Source organism: Scyliorhinus canicula, chromosome 2 (genome assembly GCF_902713615.1).
Source record: "Scyliorhinus canicula chromosome 2, sScyCan1.1, whole genome shotgun sequence".
Lineage (NCBI taxonomy): Eukaryota > Metazoa > Chordata > Chondrichthyes > Carcharhiniformes > Scyliorhinidae > Scyliorhinus > Scyliorhinus canicula.
The window spans coordinates 275626100-275646564 of NC_052147.1; the positions used below are offsets into that span (position 1 = coordinate 275626100).

The 20465-nt window shown below is 47.0% G+C and overlaps 1 protein-coding gene across 2 annotated transcripts in view; it reads right to left on the reverse strand.

The window, feature by feature from the left end:
* sema5ba (sema domain, seven thrombospondin repeats (type 1 and type 1-like), transmembrane domain (TM) and short cytoplasmic domain, (semaphorin) 5Ba) overlaps positions 1 to 20465 on the reverse strand; it is a 396442-nt gene that overhangs the window by 343721 nt on the left and 32256 nt on the right. The window lies entirely within an intron of this gene.

The window sequence follows — 20465 nt, forward strand, 5'->3', positions numbered from 1 at the left end:
AGTAGAAGGAGTGGCTCAGTACTCCACTGGCTGTTCCCAAGGGATGCACATGAGGGCAAAAACCAACTGTGGGTGAAATACGCTCTTAGGTCTGCCCAATACCTGCTTCTCTGTGCAAAGATCTGTCAAAGGCCAATTGTTGCAGACAGGCACATTGAAAGCTGCAGCACTAGACATGCTGAGGGACGCACTAAAGTTCGGGGAAGCCATCTCAAAGATTCAATGAGCAAAAGGTCACTCCCTCAAGCCCTTCACCCATTGTGCACTGAGGGGTTGGAAATAGTATAAAACTCCTTGAGCTGTATGCACCAGAGAATGTTTGTTGTGAGATGCTCATGTATACTGCAAATATCCCTAAAATAGCATGTGTAGTGTGCATCAAGTGGATCCACTTGATGAAATGTCAGCTTGAACTGTTATTCATATATTTTAGAAAGCTACCATTTTACATAAGGAATATTTTGGCAAAGGAAATTCCAAACAGGAGGCCATTCGGCCCCTCAAGTCTGTACCGCAATTTAATTAGCAGCCCACTTGATTGGCACCCTTCCATATGCGTTCACTCCCTCCAGCACCGACGCACAGTGGCAGCCGTGTGTACCGTCCACAAGGTGCACTACAGCAACTCACCAAGGTTCCTTAGACAGCACCTTCCGAACCCACGACCACTACCATCTAGAAGGACAAGAGCAGCAGATACCTGGGAACCCCACCACCTGGGGGTTCCCCTCCAAAGTCACTCACCACCCCTGACTGTCGCTGGGGCAAAATCCTGGAACTCCCTCCCTAACAGCACTATGGGTGCTCCTACACCACAGGGACTGCAGCAGTTCCAGGAACCTACTCATCGCCACCTTCTAATACGATTCCAGACCAGACCCAAAAAGTGGCTAGGATACTGGACAGAAACCCCAATATTTTGTTTTGTTTTATTTTGTCAGACTGTGAGGAAAGGACGCTGTGCTCCAGGAGAGATTTCATACAAAATAAGGATGTGGTATATTAAAACAAACTATATTACTAACACAACATTAAAATATCTTTAACATCGAAGCTTAAAATTACTCCTTAAACAATGTTAATTAATAAAGTGGCACAGTAACCCTTAACTGCTATCTTTATTCCCACTCAAACAACAGCACGGTAGCATTGTGGATAGCACAATTGCTTCACAGCTCCAGGGTTCCAGGTTCAATTCCCGGCTTGGGTCACTGTCTGTGCAGAGTCTGCAGGTTCTCCCCGTGTCTGCGTGGGTTTCCTCCGGGTGCTCCGGTTTCCTCCCACAGCCCAAAGATGTGCAGGTTAGGTGGATTGGCCATGATAAATTGCCTTTAGTGTCCAAAATTGCCCTTAGTGTTGGGCGGTGTTACTGGGTTATGGAATGGGGTAGAGGTGTGGGCTTGGGTAGGATGCTCTTTCCAAGGTGCAGACTCGATGGGCCGAATGGCCTCCTTCTACACTGTAAATTCTATGATTCTATGAAAACATTCCCGATCTTAATCCAGTTAGCACTCAGGAATACATTATTAAGCAGGCAACTAATATCTTACCTGTAGATTAGTGTATCTTCCTTTAATTTCTTAATGCAATGAAAAGCCCCACACCAAGTTTATAGATGATACCACACTTTCCATAGACATGAAGGGCACGATCGAATGACCACGTTGCACCTGGAAAGCAGCTTGCCGCTGTGCAGTGTGGCCAATAGAAGTCGGGAGACCCCACTCCCGGGATCTACCCGGCTCGCAATGCCTTGCAAGATCCAACATGATTGTGCCAGATGCTGCGATGTAAATCCTGCCCACTGTAGGCAGGATCACCTTTAGGCAAATCTGCATATTGGAGCAAGACAGCTGGTCTCACTGTAACATGCAGATTCTCGAGGTACCCGAGGTGTTGGGATCTATCCTCTTCACCTCCGAGATCTCGGGCGAGCGCCGTTCAGTACGGAACAGCACTCATGGGGATCGGAGGCCCCCCCCGGTACATGCCCTTTGGACAGGGTGGTCCCCTGCCACTGCTGGTGCCACCTGGAAACCCTGGCAGTGCCACCTGGTGCAAGCCAGGCACTGCCAAGGTTCTCAGGTGACACTGTCAGCTGGCAAGGTTACTGCCAGCATGCCAGGTTGGCACTGCCAAGGTTCTCAGGTGACACTGCCAGCTGGCAAGGTTACTGCCAGCATGCCAGGTTGGCACTGCCAAGGTGCCAAGCTGGCATTTTTTGAGCAGTGATAAATCGGGCTGGGCTTCCCCAAGATGAATCTCTGTCCCTTTAAACCAAGTTCTCTTCACTCAACCCTTTGAGCATAATTGAATGAACTTCCTGCTGTGAGGTTTCATCTGGGTGTGAGCATGGATTCTGTCCTCACAAGGCCTTTGCTTTGCGGTGAACCCAAAAGCAGCCTCTTTATTCAGCTTGGCTTGGCATCACCTGTTGTGGGTTCTCTTGGCCAAGCTCCTTCAGTACTTGAGAGTCTGTGGATCTGGTGTGGGTTGCAGCAAAACCAGCTGCCTTTTCCCTTGTGTCCAGATGTTAAAGCTCGCGCCTGACCTTTGACCTGGGCCTACGTCCCCATGGCAAACAGGTCACGTGAGCTAAACACTGGGCACAATTCCACACCACCCACCCCCCCCATTTCCAAGCATGCTGTGCTATCTTAAATTAAAGAGACAATTTAAAACAGGGTTTATCAAACTCAGGGTTGCGACCTGCGGGTGATTCGTGGGCGGGTGTTGGGAAGGTCGCGGAGCGATCGGTTGTGGCGTTTCTGATCATGGGAAGAAATCCCAACAGCCGCTGGCAGTCCCTGATTGGTTGCAGCATTTGAGGAGGCGGCGCAAAGCTGGGCTGTGTGCTGGTCACCCCGCGTGTGCGGGTGGGTCAGGGGCTGACGGGCATCCACGTGGGTGCGCGATGCTAGCAGTGGTGGCTCCAGTTTGGAGCTCCTCTCCGGAGCTCATCCTCTGCACACTGCTCGTACAATGGCCACTTGCACTCCTATGATCTGAAGTACTGGTCAGGAAGTGGTCAGCAGTCTGTGACTGGGGTGGAATCAGCTACTGGACAGTGAGAGGGAAGCCTGGACAGCTTTGTCGGCCAGGAATACCGATCAAACAAGGCCAGTCAATACAGCTGACACATGTCAACACTGGAAGTAACCTACAGTCATCACTTTGTGTGGCCACTTTCTGGAAACCAGGAAGTCAGAGCTTTTGCTGAGAATGGAGAAGGAGATAACTTGGCTGTTTGGATAGTGCGATGCAGTGGAACCAGTGAGAAATATTGTGACATTGTGTGTGCTTAACAAGTTACTTCATCTCGCATGAAGTCATAGTTCGTAAAGTCAAAACAAGATTGTACTTTTTTCTATACTTGTTTAAATTTCTAAAGAAATGGGAACATATTTAAAACAAAGTTTGTGTGTTAATGTAAGGATGCGCATGTTCAACTGAAATTGTTTTAAGTTTCAGTAGTAAAACGTCATAAACTTGGAAAAATCAGGAGCGGGATTCTCTGACCCCCCCCCCGGGTCGGAGAATCGCAGGAGGGGGCGGCGTGAATCCAGCCCCTGCCGGCTGCCGAATTCTCCGGCGCCGGGGATTTGGCGAGGACGGGAATCACGCCACGCCGTTCGGGAGCCGTTGGCAGCGCGGCCCCCCCCCCCCGGTGATTCGCCAGCTCGCGATGGGCAAAGTGGCTGCCCGTTTACGGCCGGTCCCGCCGGCGTAAATTACAACAGGTACTTGCTGGCGGGCCTTGGCACCGCGGGCAGCCTCTGGGGTCCTCGGGGAAGCACATGGGAATCTGGCCCCAGGAGTGGGCCCCCAAGTTGGCCTGGCCGGCGATCGGAGCCCACCGATCCGCGGGCAGCCCTGTGCCGTGGGAGCGTTCTATTCCTCCGCGTCGACTGCTGTGGACCTCCGAGATGGCCGACGCCTGGAGATGAATCGCCTGCGCATGCGCTGGGATGACGCCAGCATACGCTGACGCCCCCGCACATTCGCCAACTCGCGGAGGCCCTTCGGCGCCGGTTGGCGTGGTGGCAAGCCCCTTCCGCGCCAGACGGCATGGCAGAAACCACTCCGGCATCGGCCTAGCCCCTGAGGGTGCGGAGGATTTGCGCCGGAATTGCCCGTCCCGCCGGTTTGCGGAGAATCCCGCCCCAGGTGTTGGAAATAAAGTTTCAATGTAAATACATACATAGATACATGGAAGATAGGAGCAGGAGGCCTTTTGGCCCTTCGAGCCCACTCCGCCATTCATCACGATCATGGCCTTGGAAAGGGTCCAGAGGAGGTTCACAAGAATGATCCCTGGAATGAAGAGCTTGTCATATGAGGAACGGTTGAGGACTCTGGGTCTGCACTCTTTGGAGTTTAGAAGGGCGAGGGCGGATCTTATTGAAACTTACAGGATACTGAGAGGCCTGAATAGAGTGGACGTGGAGAGGATGTTTCCAGTTGTAGGAAAAACTAGAACCAGAGGACACAGCCTCAGATTAAAGGGACGATCCTTTAAAACAGAGATGAGGAGGAATTTCTTCAGCCAGAATGTGGTGAATCTGTGGAACTCTTTGCTGCAGAAGGCTGTGGAGGCCAAATCATTGAGTGTCTTTAAGACAGAGATAGATAGATTATTGATTAATAAGGGGATCAGGGGTTATGGGAGAAGGCAGGAGAATGGGGATGAGAAAAATATCAGCCATGATTGCATGGCAGAGCAGACTCGATGGGCCGAGTGGCCTAATTCTGCTCCTATGTCTTCTGGTCTTATGGAGTGGAAGGGCCTTTCGGTAGCATCTGAAGCCACACGGCTGTCTAAACTTGGCCATTTGTGGCCAGTCAGTGCAAAGCTCACCAGGGACCTGGACCCTGGCATGTAGATAAGAACGGCGAACTTAAATGAACAACCCGTTACAATTAAAGTCACTCAAGCATCCAAGCATTATTCTCAATAATTATGTGTTCTCATTTTATTTTCTACCTTATTAATGCTTTCAAAGGAAGGACAGATTTTATTGGCCTGCTGTCTCCACATGGCCAAGGTCAGTGTTTGGGAAGTGAATCTCGGAATAACAAGGCACTCTGTTGAAGCCACCCATATTGTCTTTAAATTCGACACATTAAGACTTACAACGTTATTACATATAATGGGATTCAGTTAGAGGAAAACATGAAGGGGAAACAATTGCGCTAACTTCTTCAGTTTATTGGCCTTAGTTACACTGCTATATAAAACACATAAAGAGTCAATTAAACACGATCAGCAACGTTTTGCCAATCTCCCAAAGGAGAAACTTCATAAGAACAGTTTTGGTTACAAATTAGGTATCCATCTATTGAGCAATGCTTGGCGTTATCTACAAGAGTGATCTTTTCTGAACTGTCCTTTTTTTTGTTATTTACAGCTCAGAAGGAGGCCATCCAGCCCATCGTGTCGACCCCAGCTATCCTGTAGCCACAACCCAACACAGAGGCACTGTCATGTTCTGTGGACTGGCCGAAGGGAATGATGAACTACAGGCCATGTAGTTTAAAATAATTTATTGTAGGACAACTGTGTGGTAAGATAACTAAGATAAATAAAATAATCAACAACCAACACTAAACAACTACAGTAAAACTACTGCAAATATGTCTATCACCCATCACGACCAACTCCCAGATCACATGGTGTCGTGATGGGTTTACAATGCCACCTAGTGGTCGGAGGTCACGCATAACATTATGTACAAACTTACATTATGCATATAACAACAAGGAATAAAGAACAATACAGCACAGGAACAGGACCTTCGGCCCTCCAAGCCTGCGCCGATCACGAGTCCCATTTAGCCAAACCGCCTGTATCCTTCTATACCCCGTCTGTTCATGTGTCTATCCAAATAAGTCTTAAAAGGTCGCTAACGTATCTGCCTCAACCACCTCACCTGGCAGTGCATTCCACCACCACCCTCTGTGTAAAAAACTTCCCCCCCACATCTCCGCTGAACCTTTCCCCCCCTCACCTTGAACCTTTGCCCCCATGTAATTTTAAATTCCGCCCTGGGAAAAAGCCTTCAACTGTTCACCCTATCTATACCCCTAATAATTTTATAAACTTCTACCAGGTCGCCCCTTAGCCTCCGTCTTTCTAGGGAAAACAATCCCAGTTTATTCAATCTCTCCACATAGCTAATACCCTCCATACCAGGCAACATCCTGGTAAACCTTTTCTGTATTCTCGCCAAAGCAGCCACGTCGTCCTGGTAGTGCTGTGACCAGAATTGGACACAGTATTCCAAATGTGGCCGAACCAACGTTCTATATAACTGTAACATAATTTTTAAGCTTTTATACTCGATACCCCATCCTATGAAGGCAAGCATGCCATATGCTTTCTTTACCACCATTTCCACCTGTGCTGCCACTTTGAAGGATCTGTGGACCTGCACGCCCAGATCTCTCTGTGTCTCTCTGCTCCTGATGGTTCTGCCATTTATTTTATAGCTCCCACCTGAATTGAATCTACCAAAATGTATCACCTCGCATTTGTCCGGGTTAAATTCCATCTGCCATTTCTCTGCCCAATTTTACAGCCTATCTATATCCTGTTGTATTCTCTGACAATCTTCATCACTATCCACAACTCCTGCAATCTTAGTATCATCCGCAAACTTGCTAATCAGGCACAGGCATGACCTCTCATACAGAGAAACATCACCGGGAAAAAACAAAGTGCTGGGGATGCTCAGCAGGTCTGGCAACATCTGTGGAGAGAGAAACAACGGGTCCAATATGACTCTTCTTTGGCATTCCAAATGGGGAGTTGGGTGGTGGGAAAAAAAAGGACTTAAGTTTACAGAGTGGCTTACAGAAAGCCTCAAAGTAATATTCTTTTATTTATTCACAGGACGCAGGTGTCACTGGAAAGGCAAGCAATCGTTGCCCATCCCTAATTGCCCTTGAGGAGGTGGTGGTGCGTGGGCATGAACTGACCTGCTGCAGACTGCCATGGTGCGTTTAGTACGACTGAAAGGCTCATTAACATATCAGAGGGTAGTTAAGAGCTACATCGCTGTGGCCCTGGAGTCACATATCGGCTAATCCAGGTAAAAATGCCAATTTCCTTCCCTGAAGGACATTAAAAACCCATGTGGTTTATCAGTGACAATCTGGTAGTTTCATGGTCATCATTGCCAATGCTTGCTCTTTATTCAAGATTTATTTAATTAATATTCCAATATCGATTTTAAATTCCCCAGGAGGTCATGGGGGGATTTGAGCTCACTTCCCCAGATCATCAGCCTGGGTCTTTGGACTCTCTTGGCAGCCTTCTGTCACGTCAGTGGCGTGCAGAGGGGGGGGGGGGGGGGGGGGGGGGGGGGGGGGGGCGACGGTGCATTGGCCCCGGGCATCCATTGGATGGGGGCAGCCAATCAGAGAAGGAAAAAAAAAAAAATTGTTTTTTTTTTAAAAAAAATTTTAAATTTAGATTACCCAATTATTTTTTTCAATTAAGGGGCAATTTAGCTTGGCCAATTCACCTACTCTGCACATTTTTTGGGTTGTGGGGGCGAAACCAACGCAGACACGAGGAGAATGTGCAAACTCCACACGGACATTGACCCAGAGCCGGGATCGAACCTGGGACCTCAGTTCCGTGAGGCGGTTGTGCTAACCACTAGGCCACCCGTGCTGCCCCAGAGAAGGAAATAAGATAGTAATTTTAAAATTTCAGCGGTGATAAATCAATTTTTGGAGGCTCACCACACTGCAGAGGCAGTTGTTAGCCCTTGATTCCTTTAACATGGTGTACCCTTTCTGTCTAGAGAAAATGGTCCTTCTCCCCATCCCCCCACACGCATGCGGATGATGTACGTGGTGCAACCATCAAAAGCAACAAGCAAACGTGGCTGTTCGTTCCTGCGTTTCCTCGAGTCATAACTCGTCTTTTCTTCAGCTTTTTGTGCATCTAGATTAGTTCTTTTACCTACTCAGGTCAGTGAATAGCTCTAGAACAGGTGCAACTACGGTTTTTATAGGTTTTTTGGCGATATTTAAGAAATATTTACGTGGGATGTAGTAAGAGTGAAGCCTGGATGATCAGAGGACTGCTATGGCATTTAATCTCGGAATAGGAGACATTTATTCCTTAACATGCTAATATTCGAATACAGATACCACTAATTTGCAAGTCTATGATATAAATTGCATAAAATTATCAGTGGAGAATCAGTGTGAAATAATTTGATACGAAGGAACAAAGAAATGAAATATGGTTTATCCGTCTGCAACTGACCGATTGTTTACCATTTTCTTCCCATTTTCTCATGCGTCTTACGGTTTTTGAGATAGAAAATGAAATGTTACGAGTATTTCGTGTACAACCGAGTGGAGCACAGAACAGGAAAAAAAAAGAGGGCCAGAGTCGAAGAAGAGTCCCATCAAAGAGGGGCATTAGATGCATGGATAAAAAGAAGTAAAGAAGAAGTAGGAGAACCTGGAGAAGTAAAAGATGATGTGGGTGCAGAGAAGGATTTTTCTGATACGGATTCAGCTCGGTCAGAACATAATACTCTCTCTCCTCAGTCTCGTTGTCAGGATGATGATCCATGTGAAGAAAATAAAGAAGATATTTGCATATTTTTGCAAAGAAGCGATTTTGGCTGTTTGAAGAAACCGATTCCAGATCATTTGAAGATGACAATATTACAACATGGCCCTGAAAGATATCAGAATAAAAGTGGTCCATTTGCTGAGAAGGATGGGAGATCATTTTCCAAACAGTGGTTTGATAAAGTTTCCACAAACGGAGAAATTGTGGAGAGGAAATGGTTGTTATACTCTCCATATCGGAAAGCATGCTACTGTTTTGTTTGCTTTTTGTTTTCAAAGGAGCATTTGTCGTCTGTGTCAAACTTTGGAAAGGAAGACGGTTTCTCCACTTGGAGAAAACTAAATCCAACAATACCTGACCATGAGAAAAGCCCTTCTCATAGAGCTCACATGAGGGAATACCTGAACCTTGTAGATCGACTCCATCATTCAACTACGATAGATGCTGAACTTCAACAGCAAATGTCTGCTGAAAAGAAAAGATGGAAAGCTATAACTGAACGGATTGTCGAGGTTATATCCTTTCTGGCAAAACAGAATCTGGCCCATCGTGGACATTGAGGAGAAGGAATATCTGGGTTATCAGAGCCAGGGGAGACAGTCAGTGAAAATACAGGAAACTTTCTACCAACAATCAGACTTTTGGCCAAATATGATGACATCTTAGCAAAACACTTGCAGAGAGGGAAAGAGAAACCAAAAAGTGTCACCTACTTGTCCAACAGAATTCAAAACAAAATAATCAATCTTCTTGGTGAAACTGTCAAGAAAAATATAATTTCTGAAATTAAGGACGCAAAATATTTTAGCATAATGCTGGATTCAACTCCAGATATTGCCCATGAAGATCAGGTTTCTGAAATTATGCGTTACGTTCATATTGATGAAAACAGAAAAGTAGAAATAAAGGAGACATTTCTGGGATTTTTTCAAGTCAACAAGAAAGATGCAGTCAGCCTGGTAAATAAAATTCAGGAAAAATTGGAAGAAGACAAAATTTCCATGAATGACCGTCGTGGTCAAGCATATGATAACGCAGCAGTTATGGCTGGAGTGAGAGGAGGTGTTCAACAAAAAATTCTTGAAGTTAACCCAATAGCTGTGTTTGTGAACTGCGAGAACCACAGCCTCAATTTGTCCTGTGTCCATGCAAGTGAGGTGCAACCTGTTGTTACATTTTTTGGCATTCCAGAAAAACTCTACTTTTTTTTCTTCATCTACTTCTCGTTGGGAAGTGTTAAAATCATTTGTCACTCGGACTGTGAAAAGACAGTGTGACACAAGATGGAGTTCCAGCCATGATGCTGTGCAAGTAATCCACGAAGAGTGTGACAACGATATTGCAAGCCTTCAACACCTGCTGGAAGGAGAATTTTCAAGGGAAACTAAATCTGATGCAGGATCGCTACTGAACTCTATTCAACAGTTCCCGTTTATAGCTTTATTAAATTTTTGGTACTCAGTTTTATCATCAGTGGATAAAGTCTCAAAACGTTTGCAGGATCCGAAAATGGGGTTCCATGAAGCTTCTTGTGATCTGAGAGGACTTATTCATATCTTGAATTTGAAGAATGACGAAATTATCCACAATGCAATAGATTTAGCCAATGAATATTGTCAAAATTGGGGAATACCAATTGCACGAACAAGGAGAAGCAGAATAATGCCTGGAGAGTCAGCAAGAGATAGTGGACTGACGGCACAAGAAGAAATGAATAGAGTAATGGTAGAGATTGTGAACAGATTAAAAACTGAAATTGAAGACCGCAGTGTCCGGCTTCAAAGACTCAGTGACCGATTTTCTTTTCTTCTGAACTTGAATTCAGGAGTGATTGAAGATAAACAAGAAAGAGAGAAATTAAAAAAGGAATGTTCAGACTTTGCAAATTATTATGACAATGATGTGGTTGCAATTCAGTTATATGACAAAATTATTGATTTTGTGATGCTCCTTCGAGCTGGAGGGAATAGAGATCCCCCTGATCCTAAAGATGCTCTGGAGTCTTTACTGCAGTATGGGAGGGATGTCTTTCCGACGCTGTGTGCTTCATACAGATTACTGCTTACAATCGCATTTTCAGTCGCAAGCTGTGAAAGGTCATTTTCAAAACTGAAATTAATAAAAACATATCTGAGGTCTTCTATGTCACAGGAGCGCCTGACCAACCTGGCTTTAATAAGCATTGAAAAAGAATTTCTCACAGCTGATGTAAAAAGTGAAGTAGTTCAGGTGTTTTGTGACAGGAGGTATCATTTGGGGAAAAGAACTTAATAAATTTGATTGATTTATATTAAAATCGAATAAAGCGTTTATTTCATGTTTCATCTGTGTTTATATATTCAAAATGTTTTCCTTTCTCATAATATTTCTCAGTATATTAGGCCTTATACTTGAGTCTTTGGGGCATACAATCAAGATTTGCCCCGGGCATCACCAGACCTCTGCACGCCACTGTGTCACGTTGAGACGCTGGTTTGCGCCGTGGTGGTCAACTCTGTGTTAAGGATTACCCAGTGTGGCTCGGGGGCCCCACTGTGGTTTGACGGTCTCTGCTTCTCTGCTGCATTTGCCATGGAGGATGAGAGTGGGCTGAGAAGGAGTTCTCTAGCTCCCTTCTCGGACAGCTGAGCTTTTGGTTAATGACCACCTCTTTCAATGCCCTTCCAAACAGACTCCAGATGTCACGGTCATCAGCGGGTGTCTCCCAGTTGTTATTGTAAATGTCCACCATCTTCATGTCTCATCTACAGGTGTCCTTGGAGCTGTACGTATGGACACCCAGGCCTTGAAGCAGTGGCCAGTTCAGGGTACACAAGGTCTACGGGTATATAGTCAGCATCCGTCCGAAGAACATGCCCAGGCCAGTACAGATGCCAATGGTGGTTTAGCAATGAGTGTACATGGAGTCTTTACCCCTGCCGAGCTCATCAACAGGAAACTAGCACAAGAAACTGGCACTCCTGCAGCACCTGGAACCCAGCTTAGCAATGTAGCCACTATGCTAACCCACCTGATGAATTTGCAACCAATGAAATACTTTTTAAAACTGTGGTCACTGTTGTAATGGAGAGGTGGACAAGTTCACCCCACATCATCTATTGACATCACTGAGTCAGCCAGTGAATTACATGCGTGTTGTGATTTACAGCAAGACTTACAGCAAACAGTCTACAGAGTCTATTTTGTTTTTAACAGTAAACTACGATGTGGAGATGCCGGCGTTGGACTGGGGTGAGCACAGTAAGAAGTCGTACAACACCAGGTTAAAGTCCAACAGGTTTGTTTCAAACACGAGCTTTCGGAGCACTGCTCCGAAAGCTCGTGTTTGAAACAAACCTGTTGGACTTTAACCTGGTGTTGTAAGACTTCTTACTCTGTAAACTACAGCAATCAGAACCCGTGACAGAAGTTACGACAGCATGTCCTGATAAAAGTTGGGTGATTTCTCCAGTTAAATGCAGGAGTGGAGGATAGTCACATACCGATTGTGTTCATACAATCCATCCATCAGCTCCAGGCACGATTGACGAGATAAATTAACCAACCATTTCCAATTTAGTGCTGTGACTATAAGCAGCCCAGTCCACAACCCCTCCCCCCCTCGGCCCGGGCTCCACCTCCAGTGGGTGCACCCATTATTCAACTCATTCCATTGGACGGGTTATTGACCAATGGGGTGGAAGCTGTGACAGAGCTTCCAACAATTCCACCCACCAGTACACACCACTCACACACAAGCAAAGAAAATCTCCCACGCTCCCCGAGCTCTGGGAAAGATATTAACCATTGTAGAAACAGTCACAGACTGAAACGCCCCGAGGTTTTCAAATGAAAATCACTGCTTTTAAATGTGAACTCGTGTCTCACCTTTCGGTTTCCTACCCCGGGAAATATTGAGGACTGACTCTCTGAGCAGCTCCATGAAAGACCAACAGGTGTCAGCTCCTCGGGTACGCATAATCCAATTTTTAACAAAGTGCTTCCCCATGGGCTGTGCTCTGATCATTATAATTTGCATTTCTCCAGCCTCTCAAAATGCACACCCACATACGTAGCTATATTTTTCTGGATTAATCATCCAGAGGCTAATGCTCTGTGGGCCCGGGTTCAATCCCTGCCACAGCAGCTGAAGGAATTTAAATTCGATGAGTAAATCTGGAATTACAAAGTAAGTCTCAGTAATGGTGAGCACGAAAACAGTAATCGATCGTCAGAAGAACTCATCTGGTTCGCTAATGCCCTTTTAGGCTGGGAAATCGGCTGGACTTGCCTGGTCTGGCCCAGATTAGCACAGGGCGAAAGAGCTGGCTTTTAAAGCAGACCAAGCAGGCCAGCAGCACGGTTCGATTCCCGTACCAGCCTCCCCGAACAGGCGCCGGAATGTGGCGACTCGGGGCTTTTCACAGTCACTTCATTTGAAGCCTACTTGTGACAATAAGCGATTTTCATTTCATTTTCCATGTGACTCCAAACCCACGGCGATGCAGTAGATTCTTAACATCCCTCTGCGAGCCTGGGCAATTAGGGATGGACAACTGCCGGCGACGCTGACACCTCATGATAGGATTTCCCCTCGCCCCCTCCCCCCCTCTCCTCCCTCCCCCTCTCCACCCCCTCCCCCCCTCTCCACCCTGGCCCCCCTCCCCCCTCTCCACCCTCCCCCCTCTCCACCCCCTCCCCCTCTCTCCACCCCCTCCCCCTCTCTCCACCCCCCTCCCCCCCTCTCCACCACCTCCCCACCCCCTCCCCCCCTCTCCACCCCCTCCCCCCCTCTCCACCCCCTCCCCATCCCCTCCCCCCTCTCCACCCCCTCTCCACCCTTCCCCCTCTCCAACCCCTCCCCCCCTTCCCAAGTGTGATGCAACTCAACCAAAAATCGGAAATTGCCGGGAATGTGGTGCGGGTCAGTCAGAACCGCGACAGTTGTTCAGAGCTACAGTTCCAAGCTGCCAGTGAAACCGAAAGAGAACTTTTGTTGATTCTGAAGAGTTGGGGAGGGAGGGGTTGCGGGGTTATAGTGGTGGGAAGAAGAGAAGGCCATTCAGTTAGGAGCCCCTTCAGTCTTTTACATCATGGTTGATCTGTACCTCAACCCCATTTACTCGCTCCCACCCTCCATTTGCTGCATACCCCTGACACGTTTGTTCAATGAAAATGTATCCATGTTTTGTGATATTTCCCCAGGGTTGTAAACAGTAGTGTCCCGGAGATTCATCCTTAATCCATGGAGGCTACAGGCCAATCCACAGAATCCCTACACTTCAGAAAGAGGCCATTCGAGTCTGCACCCTCCGAAAGAGCACCCTACCTAGACCCACACCCCGCCCTATACCCATAACCCCACATCTTGGACACCAAGGGGCAATTTAGCAAGGTCAATCCACCTTACCTGTTTGGCAAACCTGAGTAGGTTACAGAGACGGGGAGTGGGGCGATCATGAAGGCATTTGAAAGGACGGCACGGCGGCACAGTGGCTAGCACTGCTGCCCACAGCGCCGAGGACCAGGTTCGTTCCCGGCCCCGGGTCACTATCTGTGTGGAATTTGCACATTCTCCCCATCTCTGTGTGGGGCTTACCCCCATAACCCAAAGATGTACAGGGTAGGTGAAACGACCACCGTAAATTGCCCCTTAATTGAAAAAATGTTCTAAAATGAAGGTATTTCAAAACCAGGTTAAGAATATTGACATTTTGAAAAGCAGGATCATGCAGAGAGGTAGCACCGACTCGATGGGCCAAAAGATCTTCCCTTCTGTATTGTAACCATGCCATGATTCAAGAATTGCGGCCGAGAAAAGGAGCTTTAGCAAGTCCCAGAACGCCTAGTTCTCCTCCTCCCCAACTTTTATATCTCCCCATCAACAAGCAAATAAACGAGTGATTCTCTCCCTCTCTCTCTCTCTGCATTTTAACAGCCTCCTGGGGAAACCACAATGTTGACTTTTTTGGGAAGGTGCGACGCACTGAGACAGCGAAGGCTATTAATCAAAGTTTACTCTTCACGCTATAGCATTATTCAGGAAAATCAGGACACTGAGGCCTCCAGCTTGAAAGCTAAAGAGCAAATTCCAACTGCTGGTCTCCCAATGATTTGCGGCTCCAATGTTGCGATTTTACACCATCCTCACCCGCCCCACACCCCTCAAAAGGCTCAGGGACAAACGGGTTTCTAATTCAGCGAGACAGAGCGAATATAGCTCACTCGGTTGCCAGGCAAACAAACCTGGAGAGATTATTAGAGGGAGTTTGAGCAGTCTATGCAGGACATTGCTCTCAGTTATACTCCCTTCCATTATGGCGAGGCATCAGAAAGAGCACCGGAGCATTTTAATGGCACCGCAATTCTTTCAGGAATTGTCACACTGTGCTCTACTCCAAATAGTTCTTTACCAGGATCTCAAAACCATTTTTGGAGCCATCTCGCGGAAGACGCATTAAACCACGCGCGGCACCTTCTGTCCACTCGGGTGGACGCAAAAGATTTCAATGCACTGCTCCTGAAATCAGTACTCCTCTGTGCCTCTAGCCGATTTTCAACCCTCACTAAAAATACATGGGCCGGGAAATTCCGGGCGTTCTCGCCGGCCGCATCTTCCGGCCCCGCCGACGGAGAATCCCTGTCACGGGTTTCCTGGTGGCGTGGGGCGCAGAGAGTCAGAAACCCCACTGCCATGCGGCGGAATCTTCCGCTCTCGCCATCGGCCAGTGACAGGCCGCCTGGAAACACGCCGCGGGCGGGGGAGGAAGTGGGAAACCCCGCCCACCATTCCTTTCCTTCACTCTTTCACGGGATGTGGTATTGCAGCAAAGTCAACGTTTGTTGACCGTCCCTGACTGACCTTGAACTGAACGCTTTCAGAGGACAAGAATCAGTCATCCCACTGCGGGGTCAGGAGTCACACAGTGGGCCTGACCAGGCAAGGGTGGCAGATTTCCTTCCCTAAAGGACATTATGGAGCCAGATGAATCGTTACAACAGCCAGCGAGAGTTACATGTGGTCACCATTTATATTCCCAAATTACTGATTGAATTTAAATTCCACCAGTTGCCATATTTGAACCCATGACTCCGGAGCAGGAGTCCGGGTATATAATTGGATTACTTATTCAGTTACACTGTCACTACCCCACCGTTCCCCCACCCCCAGCCTCCCCCCTCCCCCCATATAATTGATGCCCCATTGTGCGAATTGGCCGCTGTGTTGCCCTGCAATACAACAGTGACTAACTACACTTTAGAATGTATTTCACTGGCTGTGAACCACGTTGGTGCATCCTGAGGCTGTAAAAGGATGTGCTGTGATTTATTTCCTCCTGCCATGCCTCACGATTAAGAATTCAAGTTTTTGACGTTTTTCAACTTTTACAGCTGTACTTTCCGACATCCAAGGTTCTTCAGCTGAAACCGCCCATTTCTTTCTGATTAACGAAAACAGGAATTGAGCCCACACCAAGTTCGAATGCAGCAATAACACCCCTTTAAAAAGCAGGCACCAAACCGTTGCTGCTCTTTCATTGCTTTTTTAAAAAATTCTATCGCGGGATTTTTGGTATCACTGGGAAAGCCAGCATTTATTGACCATCTCTGATTGCCGTTTGGTAAGTGGTGGGGAGCTGTCTTCTTAACAACCGAGTGGTCATTTCAGAGAGCACCTAAACCACATGGGATCTGGTGTCACGTATAAGTCGAACTGGGGGATGGAAGATTTCCTTCCCTCAAGGGTGTTAGTGACCCAGATGGGCTTTTACAACATTTCAGTAATTACATTGTCCAGGATTCGCTAACCGCAGCATTCACGATGGCCTGCTTGAATCCCGTGTCAGGCCAGTCGGGAGTCTCCTGGCCCACCCTGCCGGCCGTAACAGGTTTCCTGGTGTCCCCAATGACCTACCCACCCCGACCCAGCGGGAACATCCAAACAGATCATTAGAGCTATTCCGCTCTTCCCATCTGCAACCTTTAAACCCATCAAACAGTATGTATGTAAAAATTTAAGTTTTCTCCTAAATTGAAAATGGTGCCCAGGGGCTGGTTTAGCTCACTCGGCTAAATCGCTGGCTTTTAAAGCAGACCAAGCAGGCCAGTAGCACAGTTCGATTCCCGTACCAGCCTCCCTGGACAGGCGCCGGAATGTGGCAACTAGGGGCTTTTCACAGTAACTTCATTGAAGCCTACTCGTGACAATAAGCGATTTTCCATTTTCCATTTCCCTATGAAAAGGTCTGTCAGTATGCCAAGTTTAAAGCCTGTGAGATGAAGGTAAAAATAATTCCTTTAATGTGGTAGAAACATTTTGATGTGATTGTCTCACCGTCAATTTAATTGCCCTTTAAAGCATAGAAGCCCGTTTGTATGCCGAGAAGGCTAAAAGCTTTGAACTGCATTGTTCACATTCAATTTCACACACCGCTGCCTCCAAAAAGCTCATTGATTGACAGGTCGAGGCAGTTTCAAAGCGGAGATTTAGATTGTTTATTTGTATTGCTCTGCCGGGATCCATTAACACAGGGGATCATCTTTGTTCATCCAGTTTGCGAGGTTCTTCAGAAAGGTGGCTCTTTGTCTAATGTGATCCTTTTTACCATCCATCTTTCCCATCGGCATCAGACTTTCTAAATCATAATTCCTTATTGCGTCAACGAAATTCCAACAGTCTCTTCCTGACCTTAGTCAGCAGAGATCTTTTGCTCGTGGATTTTACTCACACCTCCTCACTAGTTGTGTAAGCGCGTTCAAGGTATCTTCATTGTTCGTCCCAAAAACCACAACTCTTCAACTTCAATTCTTCTCTGTGTTGCTGAAATGATCGTCCAGCACTTGCATCCTTATCCAAAAATTGGGGTGGTGTCTCATTCTGGGATTCTGTTTCCATGGTTCATTTTCAATTGAGCATCACTTTAAAAAAAATTTTGAAATGCACTTTTGGACATTCCAATAATTCGTCTTATTTCTGAGTCACACTTTCTATCCAAGGTTAACACCACTTCCTAGGTAACAAGATTTGTCTACCAGTGTGACCTTCTCATGATCTCCATTACTGATCTATTCATCAACTGAATTTAAATTGTCTCTCTGCTATGGTGGGACTTCAATTCAAGTCTCCAGATCATTAGTCTGAGCCTCTGGATTCTTGCTCCTGTTACATAACTGTTACAGGATGCTACAGCTCTGCTTAATATATCTGATTCAAAATTAATCTCGATCACCTCGCCCATCTTTACTGCTTTTAAGGTAATATTGTGGTAAAGTGCTCCCTCCAAATCATTTCCTTTTAAACTGATGAGCATCACTCTTTGCTGATAGAACACAACAACAGAGCATGGAGGGAGGTCATTCGTTCCATCAAGTCTCCTATATTAATAACAATAATAATAATATGGGCCAGTTTAGCTCAGTGGGTTAGACAGCTGGTTTGTAATGCAGACCAAGGTCAGCAGCGCGGGTTCAATTCCCGTACCGGCCTCCCCGAACAGGCGCCGGAATGTGGCGACTAGGGGCTTTTCACAGTAACTTCACACTTGTGACAATAAAAGATTATTATTATTACCTTTATTATTGTCACAAGTAGGCTTACATTAACGCTGCAATGAAGTTACAGTGAAAATCCTTTACTCGCCACATTCCGGTGCTTGTTTGGGTACACGGAGCGAGAATTCAGAATGTCTGATTCACCTAACAGCATGTCTTTCAGGACTTGTGGGAGGAAACCGGAGCACCCGGAGGAAACCCACGCAGACACGGGGAGAACGTGCAGACTCCGCACAGACAGTCACCCAAGCTGTGAATCGACCTGGGACCCTGGTGCTGTGAAGCAACAGTGCTAACCACTGTGCTACCGTGCCGCCCTCTGCCTCTTTCGAACAGCAATGCCTTCGACAAGCTCATGGTACAGAACGCGCCTTTGACAGTGCCTTCCACAGCGCCTTCCAAAAATGTCACCTCTACTGCCTCGGAGGACCAGGGCAGTGGGTGTACAGAAACACCACCCAGCTGCAAGTTCCCCGCACCATCCATACTTGGAACTATATCACCATTCCATCACTGTCGCTGGGTCAAAGTCCTGGAAATCCCTTCCCAACAGCTACTGTGGATGTACGTAGACCACACAGACTGCAGTGGTCTAAGAAAGGGATGGGGTGGGGGGTGAAATCACAAGATCCTAAGAAATAGGAGCATCAGTAGGCCATTTGACCCATTGAGTCCTGCTCGAACATTCAATAAGATCATGGCTGAGCTGACTGCGGCCTGAACTCCATTTGTCTGCCTTTCCTTGTAACCCTCGACTCACATATTAATCAAAAATCTACCAAACTCAGCCTTGAATGTATTCAATGACCCAACCTCCACTGCTCCATGTGGAAGGGAACTCCAAGGATTAATTATCTCTGAAAGGTACATTTCCTCCTTGTTTATATCTTGAATGGGAGACTAGCAATGTCCGCGTCTTCTAGATGCCCCACAAGGTGAAACACAGCAGAGTGGTTAGCACTGTCGCTTCACAGTTCCAGGGTCTCAGGTTCAATTCCCGCCTTGGGTCACTGTCTGTGGGGAGTCTGCAAGTTCTCCCCGTGTCTGCGTGGATTTCCTCCGGGTGCTCCGGTTTCCTCCCACAGTCCAAAGATGTACAGGTTAGGTGGAGTGGCCATGCTAAATGACCCTTAGTGTCCAAAAGGGGGTGCGTGGGGTTACTGGGTTACAGTAATAGGGTGAAGGTGTGGGCTGAAGTAAGGTGCGCTTTCCAAGGGATGGTGCAGACTCAATGGGCCGAACGGCCTCCTTCTGCACTGAAAATTCTATGATTCTATGATCCCTTCGGCATCTACTGTGTCAAGCCCTCACAGATTCTTATGTTTCAATAAGACCATCTCGCATTCTTCTAAATCTCTACGAATATAGGCCCAACCTGCTTAACCCTTCCTCATAAAACAACCCCCCTTTTCTGAGGAATCAGTGGAGTGAACCTTCCCTGAACTGCTTCCAGTACAAGTATATTTCGCCTTAAGTGAGAAGAGCAAAACTGTACACAGTACCCCAAGTGTGGTCTCACCAATGCTCTCTATGGCTGCAGCAAGGCTTCCCTACACTGACAATCCATCCCTCTTGCAATTATGGCCAACATTCCATTAGCCTTCCTAATCACTTGTACCAGCATTCTGACTTTCTGTGATTCATTTTGACCTCCGCATTCTGCAGCCTCAGGCCATCATTTTACATTCTGCTTTTCTATTTCTTCTGCTAAAGTGGACAACCTCACATTTTTCCCATATTAAACTCCATCTGTCAGGTTTTTGCCCACTCACTTGCCCATTGCAGACTCTTCACTACTTGCCCTCCTGTCTAACTTTGTATCATCAGCAAGTTTGGTTACAATGCAGCCCGAATAGAAAAGGTAACGGTAAAGGTGCCGTAGTCCCAGATGACCATCGACTGCTTTCCCCTTCGAGGGGGAGAGCTGAGAGGTGGTGATTTAGCCTGAGGATCACCACTCCTCAGGCGAGGAGCAAGGTTGAAGGTTCATGAATAACCTCAACCCGCGCTGCTGGCCTCGCTCGACATCACGAACCAGCTGCCGAGCTAACTGAGCGACGAGGCCGTTGAATCGCGCCCCATTATCTACTGGATCCTTTTTATCCACGCCATTTGTTACAGCCTTAAAGAATTCCAAGAAATCAGTCAAATGTCCTTTCAGAAAACCAGTTTGACTCAGTCTGACTGTATTACGATTTTCTAAATATGAAATGAAAATCGCTTATTGTCACAAGTAGGCTTCAAATGAAGTTACTGTGAAAAGCCCCTAGTCGCCACATTCCGGCGCCTGTTCGGGGAGGCTGGTGCGGGAATTGAACCGTGCTGCTGGCCTGCC